General features: G+C 49.5%; 1 protein-coding gene and 1 non-coding gene across 3 annotated transcripts in view; both read left to right on the top strand.

The window, feature by feature from the left end:
- The first annotated feature begins 1,693 nt into the window (after window positions 1-1,693).
- Window positions 1,694-1,800, top strand: LOC119935395. The gene has a single exon (XR_005453280.1). It is a non-coding gene; the product is annotated as a U6 spliceosomal RNA (small nuclear RNA).
- Window positions 1,801-2,742: 942 nt separating this feature from the next.
- USP2 (ubiquitin specific peptidase 2) overlaps window positions 2,743-20,963 on the top strand; it is a 72,676-nt gene continuing 54,455 nt past the window's right edge. Inside the window, exon 1 of one of the 2 annotated variants that reach the window (XM_038754367.1) lies at window positions 2,743-2,826. The gene's annotated coding sequence lies outside the window, so the exon portion shown is untranslated. Of the gene's footprint in view, window positions 2,827-9,533; window positions 9,587-20,963 lie in introns of those variants that run through there. The other variant, XM_038754368.1, reaches the window with a different exon arrangement.

Genomic DNA, 20,963 nt, shown 5'->3' with positions numbered 1-20,963 from the left:
TCTAGACTGTGAGCCCACTGTTGGGTAGGGACCGTCTCTATATGGACTTTCCAAGCGCTTAATACAGTGCTCTGCACACAGTAAGCGCTCAGTAAATACGATTGAATGAATGAATGAATGTTGCCAACTTGTACTTCCCAAATGCTTAGGACAGTGCTCTGCACACAGTAAGCACTCAATAAATACGATTGAATGAATGAATCATCATCATCATCATCAGTCGTATTTATTGAGCGCTTACTGTGTGCAGAGCACTGTACTAAGCACTTGGGAAGTACAAGTTGGCAACATATAGAGACAGTCCCTACCCAGTAGTGGGCTCACAATCTAAAAGGGGGAGACACTGAATGTTGCCAACCTGCACTTCCCAAGTGCTTAGTACAGTGCTCTGCACACAGTAAGTGCTCAATAAATACGATTGAATGAATGAATGAATGTTGCCAACTTGTACTTCCCAAGCGCTTAGTACAGTGCTCTGCACACAGTAAGCGCTCAATAAATATGATTGAATGAATTAATGAATGTTGCCAACTTGTACTTCCCAAGCGCTTAGTGCAATGCTCTGGACACAGTAAGCGCTCAATAAATACGATTGAATGAATGAATGAATGTTGCCAACTTGTACTTCCCAAGCTCTTAGTACAGTGCTCTGCACACAGTAATTGCTCAATAAATACGATTGAATGAATGAATGTTGCCAACTTGTACTTCCCAAGCGCTTAGTACAGTGCTCTGCACACAGTAAGCACTCAATAAATGTGATTGAATGAATGAATAAATATTCCCAACTTGTACTTCCCAAGTGCTTAGTACAGTGCTCTGCACACAGTAAGCGCTCAATAAATACGATTGAATGAAAGAATGAATGAATGAATGTTGCCAACTTGTACACACAGTAAGTGCTCATTAAATTCGATTGAATGAATGAATGAATGTTGCCAACCTGTACTTCCCAAGCGCTTAGTACAGTGCTCTGCACACAGTAAGCGCTCAATAAATACGATGGAATGAATGAATGAACCCATGACCTCTGATTCCAAAGCCCATGCTCTTTTCACTGAGCCACGCTGCTTCTTGTCACCTCCCCAGCGCTTAGAACAGTGCTCTGCACATAGTTGATTATATTGATATTAATATTGATATTAATAATAAAATAATATTGATTTATTTTACTTGTACATATTTATTCTATTTATTTTATTCTGTTAATATGTTTTGTTTTGTTGTCTGTCTCCCCCTTCTAGACCGTGAGCCCACTGTTGGGTAGGAACTGTCTCTCTATGTTGCCAACTTGTACTTCCCAAGCGCTTAGTCCACTGCTCTGCACACAGTAAGCGCTCAATAAATACGATGGATTGATTGATTGATAGTAAGCGCTTTACAAATGCCATCATTATGATTATGATAGAGAAGCAGCATGGCTCCGTGGAAAGAGCCCGGGCTTTGGAGTCAGAGGTCATGGGTTCAAATCCCAGCTCTGCCGCTTGTCGGCTGTGTGACTTTGGGCAAGTCACTTAACTTCTCTGTGCCTTGGTTACCTCATCTGGAAAATGGGGATTAAGTCTGTGAGCCCCCCGTGGGACAACTTGATTACCTTGCATTTACCCCAGCGCTTAGAACAGTGCTTTGCACGTAGTAAGCGCTTAATAAATGTCATCTTTATTATTATTATTATTATTATTATTATTATTATGTGCTCGCTTCGGCAGCACATATACTAAAATTGGAACGGTACAGAGAAGATTAGCATGGCCCCTGCGCAAGGATGACACGCAAATTCGTGAAGCGTTCCACATTTTTCTATTTATTTTCTTTTGTTAGTATGTTTGGTTTTGTTCTCTGTCTCCCCCTTTCAGACTGTGAGCCCACTGTTGGGCAGGGACTGTCTCTAGATGCTGCCAATTTGTACTTCCCAAGCGCTTAGTACAGTGCTCTGCACACAGTAAGCGCTCAATAAATACGATTGATGATGATGATGATGATGAGGACAAGCGGCAGAGCCGGGATTTGAACCCACGACCTCTGACTCCCAAGCCCGGGCTCTTTCCACTGAGCCACGCTGCTTCTTGTCACCTCCCCAGCGCTTAGAACAGCGCTCTGCACCTAGTAAGCGCTTAACAAACGCCATCATCATCATCATTATTATTATTATTATTATGAATGAATGACTACCCATGAGGAGCAGCATGGCTCAGTGGAAAGAGCACGAGCTCTGGAGTCAGAGGTCATGGGTTCGAATCCCGACTCCACCACATGTCTGCTGTGTGACTCTGGGCGAGTCACTTCACTTCTCGGAGCCTCAGTTACCTCATCTGTAAAATGGGGATGATGACTGTGAGCCCCACGCGGGACAACCTGATCACCTTGTATCCCCCCCCCCCAGCGCTTAGAACAGGGCTTCGCACGTAGTAAGCGCTTAATAAATGCCATCATTATTATTATTACCCAATCTTCCCGGCCCCCACGTGCTTCTCCTCCACGTGTCGCTCTGTTTACGTCCGTTACCTAGGCGACCCAGGGGGCGGGGTTGTGACGTCACAGTGGGCGAGGCCAATGAGAGAGCCGCGTTGTGGTGACGTAGGGGTAGGGGGCGTGGCCTGGGGGGCTCCGGCGCGGTTGGGGCGGGGACTGGCCGCTGGATGGCGCTGTTCGGGCCGGGAGGTGGACGCCGGGGCCACGGGCGGAGGTGGGGCAGCGGGGGGCAGCGTCCAGTACAGTCCACCCCTCTGTGCCAGACGCCCCTCTCCGGGCCGCCCCACTCTCCGTCCGGACTCACCCACCCCTCCATGCCTCTCCCCTTCTTGGCCCAGTCCCCACGAGAACCAGGTAAGAGCTCCTTGGAATAATACTAATAATAACAATAATAATGATGATGCCATTTATTAATCAATCAATCAATCGATCGTATAATCATAACAATAATGGTATTTATTAAGCGCTTACTATGTGCCCAGCACTGTTCTAAGCGCTGGGGAGGTTACAAGGTGATCAGGTTTTGTTTTTGTTCTCTGTCTCCCCCTTTAAGACTGTGGGTAGGGACTGTCTCTGTATCAATCAATCAATCAATCAATCGTATTTATTGAGCGCTTACTATGTGCAGAGCACTGTACTAAGCGCTTGGGAAGTACAAATGGGCAACACATAGAGACAGTCCCTACCCAACAGTGGGCTCACAGTCTAAAAGGGGGAGACAGAGAACAGAACCAAACATACCAACAAAATAAAATAAATAGGATAGAAATGTACAAGTAAAATAAATAAATAAATAAATAAATAAATAGAGTATATGTTGCCAACTTGTACTTCCCCAGCGCTTAGTACAGTGCTCTGCACATAGTAAGCGCTCAATAAATACGATTGATGATGATGATGACTGTCTCTATATGTTGCCGACTTGTACTTCCCAAGCGCTTAGTCCAGTGCTCTGCACACAGTAAGCGCTCAATAAATACTATTGATGATGATGATCAGGTTGTCCCACAGGGGGCTCACAGTCTTCATCCCCATTTTACAGATGAGATAACTCTGAGGCCCAGAGAAGTGAAGTGACTTGCCCAAAGTCACACAGCTGACAAGTGGCGGAGCCGAGATTTGATCCCGTGACCTCTGATTCCAAAGCCCGGGCTCTTTCCACTGAGCCACGCTGCTTCTCCTTATTATTGAGCGCTTACTACTACTAATAATAATAATGGTATTTATTAAGCGCTTAGTATGTGCAAAGCACTGTTCTAAGCGCTGGGGAGGTTACAAGGTGATCAGGTTGTCCCACGGGGGGCTCACAGTCTTCATCCCCATTTTACAGATGAGATAACTCTGAGGCCCAGAGAAGTGAAGTGACTTGCCCAAAAGTTACAAGTTGATCAGGTTGTCCCACAGGCGGCCCACAGCCGTCATCCCCATTTTAGAGATGAGGGAACTGAGGCAGTGAAGTAACTTGCCCAAAGTCACACAGCTGACAATTGGCGGAGCCAGGATTTGAACCCATAACTTCTGACTCCAAAGCCTGGGCTCTTTCCACTGAGCCATGCTGCTTCTCTTATAATAATAATAATAGCATTTATTAAGCACTTACTATGTGCCAAGCACTGTTCTGAGCGCTGGGGAAGTTACAAGGTGATCAGGTTTTCCCACGGGGGGCTCACAGTCTTAATCCCACTTTACAGATGAGGAAACTGAGGCACAGAGAAGTGAAGTGACTTGCCCAAAGTCACACAGCTGACAATTGGCGGGACCGGGATTTGAACCCATGACCTCTGACTCCCAAGCCCGGGCTCTTTCCACTGAGCCACGCTACTTCTCTTATTCTCTTGGAATAATAATAATAATGACATTTATTAAGCACTTACTATGTGCCAAGCACTGTTCTAAGCACTGGGGAGGTTACAAGGTGATCAGGCTGTCCCACAGGGGGGTCACGGCCTTAATCCCCATTTTACAAATGAGGGAACTGAGGCCCAGAGAAGTTAAGTGACTTGCCCAAAGTCACACAGCTGACAATTGGCAGAGCCGGGATTTGAACCCATGACCTCTGACTCCAAAGCCCGGGCTGTTTCCCCTGAGCCACGCTGCTTTAGAGAAGGGGCTGACCCCATGCCAGCTGGGCCCCCGGGGTGGGTACTGCCAGCTGTCTAGGAGAAATCTCCTAGTGGGGGGCATTCCTTCATTCAGTCGTATTTATTGAGCGCTTACTGTGTGCAGAGCGCTGGACTAAGCGCTCAGGAAGTACAAGTCGGCAACATATAGAGACGGTCCCTACCCAACAATGGGCTCACAGGCTAGAAGGGGGAGACAGACGACAAAACAAAACATGGAGACAGATGTCAAAACCATCGGAATGAATGGAATTATTCCGTATATATGTATATATGTTGTATATATGTATATATGTTGTATATATGTATATATGTTTGTACATATTTATTACTCTATTTATTTATTTATTTATTTATTTATTTTTATTTTATTTTGTTAGTATGTTTGGTTTTGTTCTCTGTCTCCCCCTTTTAGACTGTGAGCCCACTGTTGGGTAGGGACTGTCTCTATATGTTGCCAATTTGTACTTCCCAAGCACTTAGTACAGTGCTCTGCACATAGGAAGCGCTCAATAAATACGATTGGTGATGATGATGATTTATTTATTTATTTTACTTGTACATATCTATTCTATTTATTTTATTTTGTTAGTATGTTTGGTTCTGTTCTCTGTCTCCCCCTTTTAGACTGTGAGCCCGCTGTTGGGTAGGGACTGTCTCTATATGCTGCCAATTTGTACTTCCCAAGCGCTGAGTACAGTGCTCTGCACATAGTAAGCGCTCAATAAATACGATTGATTGATTGATTGATTGAATTACAGCTTTATGCACATCATTAATAAAATAAGTGAAATAAATAGAATAATAAAAGTATGTACAAATATATACAAGTGCTGTGGGGAGGGGAAGGGGGGAGGGCAGAGGGGCAGCTGTTCTGGGACTGTTGCCATGTTGCCAACTTGTACTTCCCAAGCGCTTAGTCCAGTGCTCTGCACACAGTAAGCGCTCAATAAATACGATTGATCGATTGACTGATTGACTGCCTTCTGGACAAGGGTGTGAGCCCAAGACTGTGAGCCCACTCTTTTAGACTGTGAGCCCACTGTTGGGTAGGGACTGTCTCTATACGTTGCCAACTTGTACTTCCCAAGCGCTTAGTCCAGTGCTCTGCACACAGTAAGCGACCTCCCTCTGCCCATCCGCCAAGCTAGCTCTCTTCCTCCCTTCAAGGCCCTGCTGAGAGCTCACCTCCTCCAGGAGGCCTTCCCAGACTGAGCCCCTTCCTTCCTCTTCCCCTCGTCCCCCTCTCCATCCCCCCCATCTTACCTCCTTCTCTTCCCCACACCACCTGTATATATGTATATATGGTTGTACGTATTTATTACTCTATTTATTTATTTATTTATTTTACTTGTACATATCTATCCTATTTATTTTATTTTGTTAGTATGTTTGGTTTTGTTCTCTGTCTCCCCCTTTTAGACTGTGAGCCCACTGTTGGGTAGGGCCTGTCTCTATGTGTTGCCAATTTGTACTTCCCAAGCGCTTAGTACAGTGCTCTGCACATAGTAAGTGCTCAATAAATGCGATTGATGATGATGATGATGATGAATAAATACGATTGATGATGATGATGCCAGCCGTGCCAGGGGGAGGTGGTTTGGGCCATCCAGGGGCCCGCTCCCGGATGTTCTGGGGAAGTGAGGCCTTGGAGGACGCATTTTGGTGGGAGGTAATCCATGTCACCCTTCCAGCGAGGTATCTGGACCTCACCTACTCCGGTTAGGAGCTGGGACCACCTAAAATCTGCCGGGCCCACTTACCCTCGAATCTCCAGTGGTCTTCATCCACATTGGGCTGCCCAATGTGGGCATCGGGGAAGTGGACAAGGAGGACATTTCTGACCAGGCACCGCCGACCCTGTGAAGCCCATGTCCCCCGAGGGCCCAACTCCAACAGATAATAATAATAATAATAATGGCATTTGTTAAGCGCTTACTATATGCAAAGCACTGTTCTAAGCGCTGAGATCTAATGCAACAAATCTAATCCTGGCTCCGCCGCTTGTCAGCTGTGTGACTTCGGGCAAGTCACTTCACTTCTCTGCGCCTCAGTTCCCTCATCTGTAAAATGGGGGTTAAGACTGTGAGCCCCACGTGGGATCAATCAATCAACCATTCAATCGTCTTTATTGAGCGCTTACTGTGTGCAGAGCACTGTACTAAGCGCTTGGGAAGTCCAAGTTGGCAACATATAGAGACAGTCCCCACCCAACAGCGGGCTCACAGTCTAAAAGGTGGAGACAGAGAACAAAACCAAACATACTGACGAAATAAAATAAATAGAATAGATATGTACAAGTAAAATAAATAAATAAATAGAGTAATAAATATATACAAACATATATACATATATACAGGTGCTGTGGGGAAGGGAAGGAGGTAAGATGGGGGGATGGAGAGGGGGACGAGGGGGCGAGGAGGGAAGGGGCTCAGTCTGGGAAGGCCTCCTGGAGGAGGTGAGCTCTCAGTAGGGCCTTGAAGGGAGGAAGAGGGCTAGCTTGGCGGATGGGCAGAGGGAGGGAATTCCAGGCCCGGGGGATGACGTGGGCTGGGGGTCGACGGCGGGACAGGCGAGAACGAGGTACGGTGAGGAGGTACGTATCTAATGTAACAGATCTAATCCTGGCTCTGCCGCTTGTCAGCTGTGTGACTTCGGGCAAGTCACTTCACTTCTCTGCGCCTCAGTTCCCTCATCTGTAAAATGGGGATTAAGACTGTGAGCCCCACGTGGGATAACCTGATTGCCTTGTATCCCCCCCCCAGCGCGTAGAACAGTGCTTGGCACATAGTAAGCGCTTAACAAATACCATCATCGTCATTATTATTATTATTAGATTTGCTTAAATAGCTGTCCGCCTTGCCGCCTTGGGACGGTGGGCGAGGGAGCAGGGCATAGCCCGAGGCAGGGGAGCAGAGGGGCAACCTGGGGGTTACCGCTTTCTGTGGTTCCAGATTTCAGGTTCTTTGGACCCTAAGGGACCCAGGAGAGGTAGGGGAGGATGGCAGAGGACTGGATGGAGGAACCTCAGGGGTGCCTGCCCAGAGGCCGGAATTGAGACTGGAATGAAGTCTCCTGGTGCATCATTGCGATGCCAGGCTGAGTCAGTGGCATCAGCTGGGACAGGGTGGGGGCACTGCCATGGGGAGACTCCCAGGCTCTGGGGGAGCTGGGGGAGGGGATGGCTTGGAGGGTACAGAGAGTCCCGGGGAGCAGAGTGTTCACAAGGAGGGGTGGGCTAAGCTGGACAATGAGGACAGGCCCCTCCCCAGATCAGCAGGCCACTTTCCAGAATGTGGGCAAGGGAGAAGTTGATATGGCACAGGGATTCCTGGGACAGGGACCTCTCTCTCTCTCGACCGGGTGAACGTACTCAGCTGGAGGGGTGGAAAGCGCTACTTGGGGTATCATCCCCTTTCCTCCTCTCCAAGTGCTTGGGCCCTTAACAATTCTATTTTCTGGGCCCTTACTTGGTCCCCAGACCCTCTCCACTACTACTAACTTCCCTCCAATGAGCCATCAACCACTGGTATTTATTGAGCGCTTACTGTACGCAGAGCACTGTAATTAAGCTCTTGGGAGAGTAATAATAACAATAATTATTGTGTTTTTTTATAATGGTGTATGTTAAGCGCTTACTATGTGCCAAGCACTATTCTAAGCACTGGGGTAGATACAAGGTGATCAGGTTGTCCTACGTGGGGCTCACAGTCTTAATCCCCATTTTACAGATGAGGTAACAAGCACAGAGAAGTGAAGTGACTTGCCCAAGGTCACACAGCAGACCAGTGGCGGAGCGGGATTAGAACCCACGTCCTCTGACTCCCAAGCCCGCGCTCTTTCCAATAAATTCGTTGAGCACTCACTAGGTGCCAGACACTGTACTAAGCGCTGGGGTAGATGCGCGGTAACTGGGTCGGACACACTCCCTGTCCCACATGGGGCTCTCGATCTCAATCCCCATTTTACAGCAGAGGTATCTGAGGCACAGAGAAGTGAAGTGACTTGTCTAGGCCCACTCAGCAGACAAGTGGTAGAGTGGGATTAGAACCCAGGTCCTTAATACTACTACTACTACTACTACTACTACTACTACTACTACTACTACTAATAATAATAATGACATTTGTTAAGCGCTTACTATGTGCAAAGCACTGTTGTAAGCGCTGGGGGTATACGAGGTGATCAAGTTGTCCCACGTGGGGCTCACAGTCTTAATCCCCATTTTACAGACGAGGTAACTGAGGCTCAGAGAAGTTAAGTGACTTGCCCAAGGTCACACAGCAGCCATGTGGTGGAGCCGGGATTCGAACCCATGACCTCTGACTCCAAAGCCAGTGCTCTTTCCACTGAGCCACGCTGCTTCTAACGCCCAGGCCCGTGCCCTATCCACTAGGCCATGCTGCTTCCCTAAGTACAATACAATAGAACGGTAGGTAGGATCTCTCCCCCTTTTAGACTGTGAGCCCAGTGTTGGGTAGGGACTGTCTCTATATGTTGCCAATTTGTATTTCCCAAACATAGTGAGTGCTCAATAAATACGATTGATGATGATGATGATGATCTCTGTCCTCTAGGCCGTCAGCCGGTTGTATCTTTTGAGCGCTTACTGTGTGCACAGCACTATACTAAGTGCTTGGGAGAGTACAATATAACAATACTAGGAACTCCTTTCGCTCTAGATGCCCTTTCCCCAGTTCCGGTTGCCCACCCCCTTCCGCCTTCTTCTGCAGGGTCTTCCGGGGGGTGTCGTCCCCGCCAGGGTGGGTATCCCGCTGTCTCTTTAAAGCTCCCCAGTCCTGGAATGCGAAGGAGCTGCTCCAACCATCCTGGGACGTCAGATAAGATACTATATATATAGCGGAGTTAGTAACCTGAGCTCTGGATTGCCCAGCCTGGACTCGGACTCCTCTCCTCCGCTCTCCACTTCGCCCGCCCGTGCCCGCGTGCGGGAGAGGCCCCAGGAGAGCGGCGAGCGGTGTCCCAGGACCCAGGTCGGTGGTATCCCCGGGCCGGCCTTCCTGCTCGCTTCCTGGCCCCTGCGGGTGGGTCTGGGCTACTTGGGGGCCTCCTGAGGGGGCCCGGGGCACGGTTGGGAGTGCTGGGAGAAGAGGGCAGAGATGCAGGGTGGTACTGGGTCTTCTGACTCTGCTGCCTCCAAATCGCCAGAAGCAGCTGCCACCGCGGCCCGGGAAAACCCAGACAGAGAAGCAAAGTTTGGTGCCTTGGCACCGTGGGCACAGTCCCTTCCTTGTAGGGGGCCGGGGGCTCTCCAAGTTCAGTCCATACCAGACCCCTGGTACCCTGAGGAGAGAGAGAGGCCTGTGCGGCCCCAGTTTCGCCCTTTCCTGGGAGCCTTTGGTCCCACCTCGAGCTCCTTCCTGCCAGGCTGACAGACGGTGAGGTGGCCACCCTGGAGTGAGCTTCCTGACTCGTGGCCTGAGAGGCCGCCGTCAGAGTCCTCGGGGGCCGGCTACCCCGCCGTGGCCCTCCTGACTAGGCTTTCAGTCACATTCCGATCCCGTTAGCCAGCAGCTTTAGGAAGCCATGAGGTCACCTGGTGGGGTCAATCACCTGGTGGGGTCAGTCACCTGGCAGCGGGGCGGCCCCGGAGCATCCCCGGGGAGAGGGCGGGAGAAGTCCGGGGAAACAGGTCGGCCAACCCCACAGGTGGGACTCATCTGTAATGTGGGGGTGATGCCGGTGGCTCTGTGGGCCCTCGGCCTGGGAGTATTTACCGCGGCGTCCAGTCCGAGGTGCTGCGAGTTGGGCGGGATCGGGGGAGACCGGGGACCTCGGAGGCTCCAGTCAGGATAGTGGGTGCAGCCTCCCTGTCTCTGCCCCGTGGGTCGGGAGTGCCGGGAATTCCCCAGTGGCCAGTCAGCTCCCTGGCCTGACAGGTTGGGGAGCCTTCACACCAGCGGCAGGATATGACACAGCTGCCTCTGACGCCAGGGTCCCGTGGCCCGGCCTCACAGGGTTAAACAGAGTCCTCGGGCCTACCGACCGACCGGCACCCTGAGGAGCGGCGCCAAGGTAAAGCTGAGCTTGGGGTCGAGCGGGGCCAGGGGAGGGTCAGGCCTGGGGTCACTGTGCCCGGGGCACAGCAAAATCGAGGACCAGGGGACTAGTGACGCATGTGCTGTGTGAGCGGCCAGCCCGGCCGGTGAAATGGATCCACTTGGCCCCATCTCCCGGACCGTCGCTCGAATTCTTGGGCTGCTGGCGGCTTCGCTTTCACCCACCTGGCAGTGGAAAATCAGGAGGGCCGGCTTCCGGCGGCTCCTCTCAGGCCAGACCACCTCAATACCTCATCTGTAAAATGGGGATTAAAGACTGTGAGCCCCACGTGGGACAACCTGATCACCTTGTATTTCCCCCCCACCAGTGCTTAGAACGGTGCTTTGCACATAGTAAGAGCTTAACAAATGCCATCATTATTATTTATTTATTAAGTGCGCGTGATGACCTCCTCAGCCGGGACCCCAGGGACCACTTTCCCACTCCCCGCTAACTCTGGGAAGCGGGGGCCGGGGGGCGGAGAGACGCCTAATGGAAAGGGCCCATGGCTGGGCGTCAGAAGAACGAGGTTCTAATCCTGGCTCCACCGCTTAACTCCTGTGTGACCTTGGGCCAGTGACTTCTCGATAACTCAGTTTCCTCATCTGTAAAACAGGGATGAGATAACTGTCCTCGCTCCCGCTTAGGCTGCGAGCCCCAGGCAGGACGGGGACAGAGTCTGATCAGATCATACTGTGCCAGTCCCAGCACTTAATGCAGAATTTGGCACATAGTAAGTGTTCACGATATATCACAATTATCATTATTAATATTACTAAGGGGGAGAGCCCTGGCACAGAGGGAGAGGGTATTGTTGCCAATTCTCTGTGGATGCTGGTACCCACCTGGTGCCCCATAAGGATCTTATCCTCCCACAGAGAGTGAGAAAACCAAGCCAGAAACAAAAGCAGTCAATCAATCAAAATTTCGGGCTAACTGTGCAAATCACTGTACCAAGCGCTTGTGCGCGTACAGTACAATAGAGTTGGCAGATCCAATCTCTGACCACAAAGAGCTTGCAGTTATGGGTTCTAATCCCAGTTCCGCCACTTGTCTGCTGTGTGACCTTGGGCAAGCCACTTAACTTCTCTGGGCCTCGGTTACCTCATCTGTAAAATGGGATTAGGGCCTCGGTTACCTCATCTGTAAAATGGGATTAAGACTGTGAGCCCCCCATGGGACAACCTGCTTACCTTGTATCTACCCCAATGCTTAGAACAGTGCTTGGCACATAGTAAGCGCTTAACAAATGCTCTAATAATTGTTATTATTAGAAGGGGAGACAGACATTAAAATAAATTATAGGTAGGGGAAATGACTGAATATAAGGATATGTACATAAGAGAAGCAGCGTGGCTCAGTGGAAAGAGCACGGGCTTTGGAGTCAGAGGTCATGGGTTCAAATCCTGGCTCCGCCACTTGTCAGCTGTGTGACTTTGGACAAGTCACTTAACTTCTCTGTGCCCCAGTTACCTCATCTGTAAAATGGGGATTAAGACCGTGAGCCCCACGTGGGACAAACTGATCACCGTCGCTTAGAACAGTGCATTGCACAAAGTAAGCGCTTAATAAATGCCATTTTAAAAAAAGTACTGTGGGGCTGAAGTTGGGGTGAATATCAAGCACTTAAGGGGTACAGATCCAATTGCTTAGACAATAATAATAATTATTATTATTAGATTAGACCATGACCTCTGACTCCCAAGCCCACGCTCTTTCCGCTAAGCCACACTGCTTCAACAATGACAACAAAGAAGGGAGAGAGAGTAGGGGAAATGAGGGCTCGGATGGGGAAGGTCTCTTGGAGGAGATGTGATTTTAGGGTGACTTTTAAGTGGGGAGAATGGCGATCTGTTGGATACAACGCGGGAGGGAGTTCCAGGACAGAGGGAAGAGGTGGGCAAGGGGTCAGCAGAGAGAGAGAGATGAGATCAAGGTAGAGTGAGTAGGCTGGGGTTAGAGGAGCAAATTGTGTGGGCTGAGTTGAGTGGGAAATCAGTGAGGTAAAGTAGGAGGGGACAAGTGCCTTAAAGCCTTTGGTAAGGAGTTTCTTTTTGATGTAGAGGTGGACGGGCAAGGCATCGGAGGTTTTCGAGGAGTGGGGAGATGGGAACTGAATGTTTTTTTTTTAAGAAAAATGATCCTGACAGCAGAGTGAAGTATGGCCTGGAGTGGGGAGAGACAGGAGGTCAGGGGGGTCAACGAGGAGGCTGATGCAGTCAAAGTGGGATAGGATAAGTGCTTAGCTCAGATCAGCATGGAAGCAGTTTGGACGGAGAAGAAAGAGTGGATTCTAAAAATGTTGTGAAAGAGGCAGTGACGCGTGGACAGTGGGGAAGAGTCAGGGGCCTGGGATGGGCAGGGCAGCCCCCCTCCCGAAGTCTGCCTGCCTGGGGTACCAGGGGTGTTGGCACCCACGAGAGGTGCCCGCCTACGGCTGCGTGTCTGTACTTGCCACCCTGGGAAACCAAGGGGAGGAGATGGGCATGGGGCCCCATGCTGCGGCAAGGATGGGGGTGGGGATGGAGTCCAGCCAATTGGCTCCCTCTCGCTGGCCCGTGAAAGGCCTATTCATCGGGGGTCATTCCCATGGCAACCAGGAGACTCGCAACTGCATGAGATCCCTTGCCCAAAGCTGGGAGGCCGGATCCAGGCCCACACCCACCTTGACCCCCGCCCCCCGCCCGCCACCGAGCTGCCCCTTGGGATGCCCCATGCCAGGTAATGCCCAGACCGACCAGTCCTGCCCTCTTCCTAAGCATCCCCGAGCCCTCACTCCCCCACCATCCCCGGCTCTGGCCGGCCGCCGGAACTTCTCTGTAGCCAGAGTCAGAGGAGGGAGGAGCTCACTCTGCCCATTCCTGCCGTGAAAAAGCAAATGTCTCATCAGGGCTGGTGGGTCCCTTCCTGGAGGGAAAGAGGTGAACACCTGTGGCTAGAAACTACTTTTTTTTATGGTATTCATAAAACGCTTACTATGTGCCAGGCATTCATTCAATCATATTTATTGAGCGCTTACTGTGCGCAGAGCACAGTACTAAGCTCTTGGGAAGTCCAAGTTGGCAACATATAGAGACGGTCCCTACCCAGCAGTGGGCTCACAGTCTACAAGGCACTGCTCTAAGCTCTGGGGTAGATACAAACTAATCAGGTTGGACACAGTCTTAATCCCCATTTTCCAGATGAGATAACTGAGGCCCAGAGAAGCGAAGTGACTTGCCCAGGGTCACACAGCAGACAGGTGGAGGAGCTGGGATTAGAACTCAGGTCCTTCGGACTCCCAAGCCCATGCTTTATCCACTAGGTCACGCTGCTTCTTAGCACGTCCCAGACGGGAACTGGGCCCACTGGTTGCACCGATATGGGGATGAGGAGACAAATGGGGCCACTGAGGCAATTCAAGGCCCCTCTCTGTTCCTTTGTTTCTGTCTGGTGGAGGTAGATGGGGCCTTCCAGCAAGAAAAGGATTTACTTTTGGGCCTGGGGCAACCGAGTCTCTCTAAATGTTTGACTAAACCCCCCATCCCCCGGCCCAGGTCACCTCTGTCATCCCGCCTCCATCTGTCCGCTGGGTGACTTTGGGCAAGTCGTTTCACTTCTCTGGCCCTCCGTTACCTCATCTGTAAAATGGGTAATAATAATAATAGTAATGATGGCATTTATTAAGCGTTTACTATGAGCAAAGCACTGTTCTAAGCGCTGGGGAGGTTACAAGGTGATCAGGTTGTCCCACGGGGGGCTCACAGTCTTCATCCCCATTTTACAGATGAGGTAACTGAGGCACAAAGAAGTGACTTGCCCGAAGTCACACAGCTGACAATTGGGGGAGCTGGGATTTGAACCCACGACCTCTGACTCCAAAGCCCGGGCTCTTTCCACTGAGCCACGCTGCTTCTCAAGGATGAAGACCGTGAGCCCGACGTGGGGCATCCTGATTACCTTGTATCCAACCCAGCGCTTAGAACAGTGCCTGGCGCATAGTAAGTGCTTAATAAATACCATCGTTATTATTATTATTATTATTATCTCTGGGAATCGGACTGCCCCTTCCCGGTCCTGCCCAGGAGTGCCACCCAGCAGTTCGGCCACCAGCGTCACGGGCCCTGCCACGGGAGATCAGCGGCCTAGAGCACTTGCCAGTAGAATTACAATTTCCCCAGAGAGGCGCGGCGGCGGGATTGGAAAGCCAGAATTGAGGAAGGCCCATGAGCTCATCTTCTATGGAGAAAGAGAGAGAGAGAGAGAGAGAGAAAGAGAGAGAAATAAGGGGAGGGAGGGAGACAGGGTGGGCTCTGATTGGCTTCTGGGTTGCAGGGAGCCGCTGCAGGGCCTGAAGTTTCTCTGCTGTTGAATTATTGATGCAGGTCTCAACAGAGTGAAATGGAGCGGGATTGGCTGGACTTCTCCCTCCATCCTCTATCTTTCCAACCTCCACTTCTTCTCCCTCTCTCCCTGACTCTCTGTCTCTCTTAATAATAATAATAATAATTTTTGGTATTTATTAAGCACTTCCTAGGTGCCAGGCACTGTACTAAGCCCTGGAGTAAATGAGGATGTTGATGATGATGGTATTTGTTAAGCACTTACTACCTGCCAGCTAATCAGGTTGGACACCATCCATGTCTCACATGGGGCTCACGGTCTTAATCCCCATTTTACAGAGGAGGTAACTGAGGCACAGAGAAGTGAAGTGACTTGCCTAAAGTCAAACAGCTGACAAGTGGCGGAGCCGGGATTAGAACCCCATGACCTATGACTCCAAAGCCCCTGCTCTTTCCACTGAGCCACGCTGCTTCTCTAAATACAAGGTAATCAGGTTGGACACAGTCCCTGTCCCCCAAAGGTTCACAGCCTTAATCCCCATTTTACAGATGAGGAAACCGAGGCAGAGTGAAGTGACTTGCCTGAGGTCACACAGCAGACCGGTGGCGGAGCTGGGATTAGAACCCAGGTCCTCTGACTCTCAGGCCTGTGCTGTTTTCACTAGGTCACGATGCTTCCCTTGCTGTCTCGGGGTTGTAGTCGGGGAGAGGGGAGGCTCCCATTTATGCTCCCACTCCTACATCCTCAGGCAGGGGTGGGATCGGGTGGGAATCAGGGTCAACGATCGGCAGGGGATCCTAGGGGTAGGAGATGAGTTGCAGGAAGGGTCCTGACCGGAGGCCTTTCTGTCCATTCCCTTCCCCTCTCCCTCTCAGCGTGGCCAAACTTGGGTGTGGCTTATAATACTAATAACTTGGGTATTTATTAAGCATTCATTCATTCATTCAATCGTATTTATTGAGCGCTTACTGTGTGCAGAGCACTGTACTAAGCGCTTGCCAAGCTAGCTCTCTTCCTCCCTTCAAGGCCCTACTGAGAGCCCACCTCCTCCAGGAGGCCTTCCCAGACTGAGCCCCCTCCTTCCTCATCATCATCATCAATCGTATTTATTGAGCGCTTACTATGTGCAGAGCATTGTACTAAGTGCTTGGGAAGTACAAATTGGCAACGTATAGAGACAGTCCCTACCCAACAGTGGGCTCACAGTCCTCTCCCCCTCGTCCCCCTCTCCATCCCCACCGTCTTACCGCCTTCCCTTCCCCACAGCACCTATATATATGTATATATGTTTGTACATATTTGTTACTCTATTTTACTTGTGCATATCTATTCTATTTATTTTATTTGGTTAATATGTTCGGTTTTGTTCTCTGTCTCCCCCTTCTAGCCTGTGAGCCCACTGTTGGGTAGGGACTGTCTCTATATGCTGCCAACTTGTACTTCCTAAGCGCTTAGTACAGTGCTCTGCACACAGTAAGCGCTCAATAAATACGATTGATTGATTGATTACAAGTTGGCAACATATAGAGAGCACTTACTATGTGTCAAACACTGCACTAAGCACTGGAATAGATACAGGATAAGCAGGTCAGGGACAGTCCCTTTCCCACCTGGAACTCCGTCTGAGTGGAAGGGAGAACAGATACAGAAAAATCCCCATTTTACAGAGGAGGAAACTGAGGCACAGAGAAAATAGAAGCAGCATGGGAGTCAGAGGACAGAGGACCTGGGCACTTAATCAATCAATCAATCAATCAATTGTATTTATTGAGCGCTTACTGTGTGCAGAACACTGTACTAAGCGCTTGGGAAGTACAAGTTGGCAACATCTAGAGACAGTCCCTACCCAACAGTGGGCTCACAGTCTAAAAGGGGGAGACAGAGAACAGAACCAAACATAATAACAAAATAAAATAAATAGAATAGATATATACAAGTAAAATAAATAAATAGAGTAATAAATCTGTACAAACATATATACATATATACAGGTGCTGTGGGGAAGGGAAGGAGGTAAGATGGGGGGATGGAGAGGGGGACAAGGGGGAGAGGAAGGAAGGGGCTCAGTCTGGGAAGGCCTCCTGGAGGAGGTGAGCTCTCAGTAGGGCCTTGAAGGGAGGAAGAGAGCTAGCTTAACTTCTGTGGGCCTCAGTTCCTTCGTCTGCAAAATGGGGATTTAATACCTGTAGACTGTGAGCCTCAGGTGGGACCTGATGATCTTGTATCTACCCCAGCTCTTAGTACAGTGTTTGGCACCTAGGAAGCGCTTAGCAAAAACCCCAATTGTTGTTGTGATTGCTAATAATTAAGGTAAGTGACTTGCCAGTGGGCCTCAGCTGTGCAGGCCGAGTTCCAGTGCCAAGAGCGTCCCAGCCGCCGTCTGCCCACATATTGCATTCCCTTCCCACCAGGGTCGTTCCTCAAGATCCCATCGAGGCTTGTGGAAAATGAGGATTGGCAAGGGGCCTCTCCCCAAGCAGGCTGGGCCATGGCTTCCTTACCTGGCGGTAAGGTGGACTAATTCCTGCTGATCTCATCGGCCGGTGGGAGGTCGGAGTGGGACGGGCCAGGGGTTAGAGGCTGAGGTAGCGGAGCTGGGCACTACTTCTGTGGGCAGAGGGTCACACACATTCCTTTTGACGTAGATCGGGAAAACCGGTTGCTACTACAGAGTGCAAGCCGGGAATAGGACCCAGGAGTCCTGGAAGACCCTCTAACCTCTCTTGATCTTGATCTCTTGATCTCTCTTGATCCCCCTTTTAGACTGTGAGCCCACTGTTGGGTAGGGACTGTCTCTATATGTTGCCAACTTGGACTTCCCAAGCGCTTAGTACAGTGCTCTGCACACAGTAAGCGCTCAATAAATATGATTGATTGATTGATTGATTGATCTGCCAAGACCCCCGAGAGCCCCCAGACAGCCTTCAGAGCCATTACCGCTCCTAAACTAGCAACCCCCACCCCAAATTCCTCTGGTCACCATCCGACCAGCATTTTTTTTAATGGTGTTTGTTTCAAGCTTTCATTCATTCATTCAATCGTATTTATTGAGCGCTTACTGTGTGCAGAGCACTGTACTAAGCGCTTGGGAAGTACAAGTTGGCAACATCTAGAGACGGTCCCTACCCAACAACCAGCTCACAGTCTAGACTGTGACTGCCTCCCTCATTGGATCATTCATTCATTCATTCATTCACTCATTCATAGAGAAGCAGCATGGCTCAGTGGAAAGAGCCCGGGCTTTGGAGTCATTCATTCATTCATTCAATCGTATTTATTGAGCGCTTACTGTGTGCAGAGCACTATACTCAGCGCTTGGGAAGTACAAGTTGGCAACATATAGAGACGGTCCCTACCCAACAGTGGGCTCACAGTCTAGAAGGGGGAGACAGAGAACAAAACAAAACATATTAACAAAATAAAATAAATAGAATAAACATACAAATAAAATAAATAAATAGAGTAATAAATACGTACAAACATATATACATAGCGTACTATGTGCCCGGCACTGTACTAAGCACTGGGGTAGATACAAGCTTGTCAGGTTGGACAAAGTCCCTGTCCCACACGTGGCGCTCAGTTTTAACCCCCATTTTACAGATAGGGTAACTGAGGCCCAGAGAAGTGAAGCAACTTGCCCAAAGTCCAGCAGAAAAGTGGCTGAGTCGGGATTGAAACCTGGGTCCTGCTGAGTCCCAGGCTCATGCTCTAACCATTGGCCCATGCTGTTTTCCTCACCTGTAAAGTGGGGATGAAGACTGTGAGCCCCACGTGGGACAATCTGATCACCTTGTAGCCTCCCCAGAGCTTAGAATGGTGCTTTGCACATAGTAAGTGCTTAACAAATGCCATTATTATTATTATTATTATTATTATTTCTCAGTGCCCTTCCTAGCCACTTCACAGGAGGATGCAGGGGCTAGTATTGGGTGCAGTTGAGTGGGAGAAGGTTGAGAGTCCCCAGCGCATCTGATCTTGAGGCCGAGGCTACACCGGGAGCTTGGGAATCAGAGGACCCGGGTTCTCATTCTGGAGCTGCCCTATGCCCGCTGGGTGACCGTGGACAAGTCACTTCAGTTCTCTGGACCTCAGTTTCCTCACCTGTAAAATGGGGATTCAGTACCTGCTCCCCCTCCTACTTCGATTCTGAGCACCCCCATGGGACGGGGACTGTGTCCGACCTGATACTAATAATAATAATAATAATAATAGCATTTATTAAGCGCTTACTATGTGCAAAGCACTGTCCTAAGCGCTGGGGGGATACAAGGTGATTAGGTTGTCCCACGTGGGGCTCACAGACTTAATCCCCATTTTACAGATGAGGTAACTGAGGCATAGAGAAGTTAAGTGACTTGCCCAAGTCACACAGCTGACAATTGGCGGAGCCGGGATTTGAACCCATGACCTCTGACTCCAAAGCCCGGGCTCTTTCCACTGAGCCGCGCTGCTCCTCTGGTGATCTTGTACGTACCCCAGCGCTTAGTACAGTGCCTGGCACATAATAAGAGCTTAACAAAGTACCATTAGAACAAAAAATACCCTCTTATTACCTGATGATCTTGTACGTACCCCAGCGCTTAGTACAGTGCCTAACACATAATAAGAGCTTAACAAAGTACCATTAGAACAAAAAATACCCTCTTATTACCTGATGATCTTGTACGTACCCCAGCGCTTAGTACAGTGCCTAACACATAATAAGAGCTTAACAAAGTACCATTAAAACAAAAAATACCCTCTTATTACCTGATGATCTTGTATGTACCCCAGCGCTTAGTACAGTTCCTGGCACATAATAAGAGCTTAACAAAGTACCATTAAAACAAAAAAATACCCTCTTATTACCGGAAAGGTGGAGGAGAGGGAGAGGTGAGAGTCAAAGCAACGTGGCTTAGTGGAAAGAGCCCGAACTTGGGAGCCAGAGGTAGTGGATTCTAATCCCGGCTCTGCCACTTGTCAGCTGTATGACTTTGGGCAAGTCACTTCTCTGTGCCTCAGTTACCTCATCTGTAAAAAGGGGATTAGAACTGTCAGCCCCACGTGGGACAACCTGATTACCTTATATCTACCCTAGCGCTTAGAACAGTGCTTGGCACATAGTAAGCACTTAACAAATACCATTATTATTATTATTATTATTATTATTATTATTATTATTATTATTTGGCTCAATGGAAAAAACATGGGCTTGGGAGTCAAAAGTCATGGGATCAAATCCCGGCTCCGCCGCTTGTCAGCTATGTGACTTTGGGCAAGTCACTTCACTTCTCTGTGCCTCATCTGTAAAATGGGGATTAATAATAATGATGGCATTTGTTAAGCACTTACTATGTGTGAAGAACTGTTCTAAGCGCTGGCGGGGGGGATACAAGGTGCTCACATGTATGGGCTCACAGTCTTAATCCCCATTGTACAGATGAAGTAACTGAGGCACAGAGAAGTTAAGTGACTTGCCCAAGGTCACATAGCAGACGTGCTGGACCCGGGTTTAGAACCCAGGACCTCTGACCCCCAAGCCCGTGCTCTTTCCACTGAGCCACGCTGCTTCTCTAAGACTGTGAGCGCTTAAGTAAGGGCTTAACAAATGCCATCATTATTGTTATTATCATTATAAATAGAGAAGCAGCGTGGCTCAGTGGAAAGAGCCCAGGCTTTGGAGTCAGAGGTTCAAATCCCAGCTCCGCCAATTGTCAGCTGTGTGACTTTGGGCAAGTCACTTCATTCATTCATTCAATCGTATTTATTGAGCGCTTACTGTGTGCAGAGCACTGGACTAAGAGCTTGGGAACTTCACTTCTCTGGGCCTCAGTTCCCTCATCTGGAAAAGGGGGATTAAGACTGTGAGCCCCCTGTGGGGCAACCTGATCACTTTGTAACTTCCCCCGTGCCTAGAACAGTGCTTTGCACATAGTAAGCGCTTAATAAATGTCTTTATTATTATTAATTATTATTATTATTAAAGCAGGGGTCACTTGGTGGGCG

This window comes from Tachyglossus aculeatus, chromosome 11 (assembly GCF_015852505.1).
Source record: "Tachyglossus aculeatus isolate mTacAcu1 chromosome 11, mTacAcu1.pri, whole genome shotgun sequence".
NCBI classification, from domain to species: domain Eukaryota; kingdom Metazoa; phylum Chordata; class Mammalia; order Monotremata; family Tachyglossidae; genus Tachyglossus; species Tachyglossus aculeatus.
The sequence above is the reverse complement of the archived record's forward strand: the minus strand, read 5'-3'. Positions and strand labels throughout refer to the sequence as shown.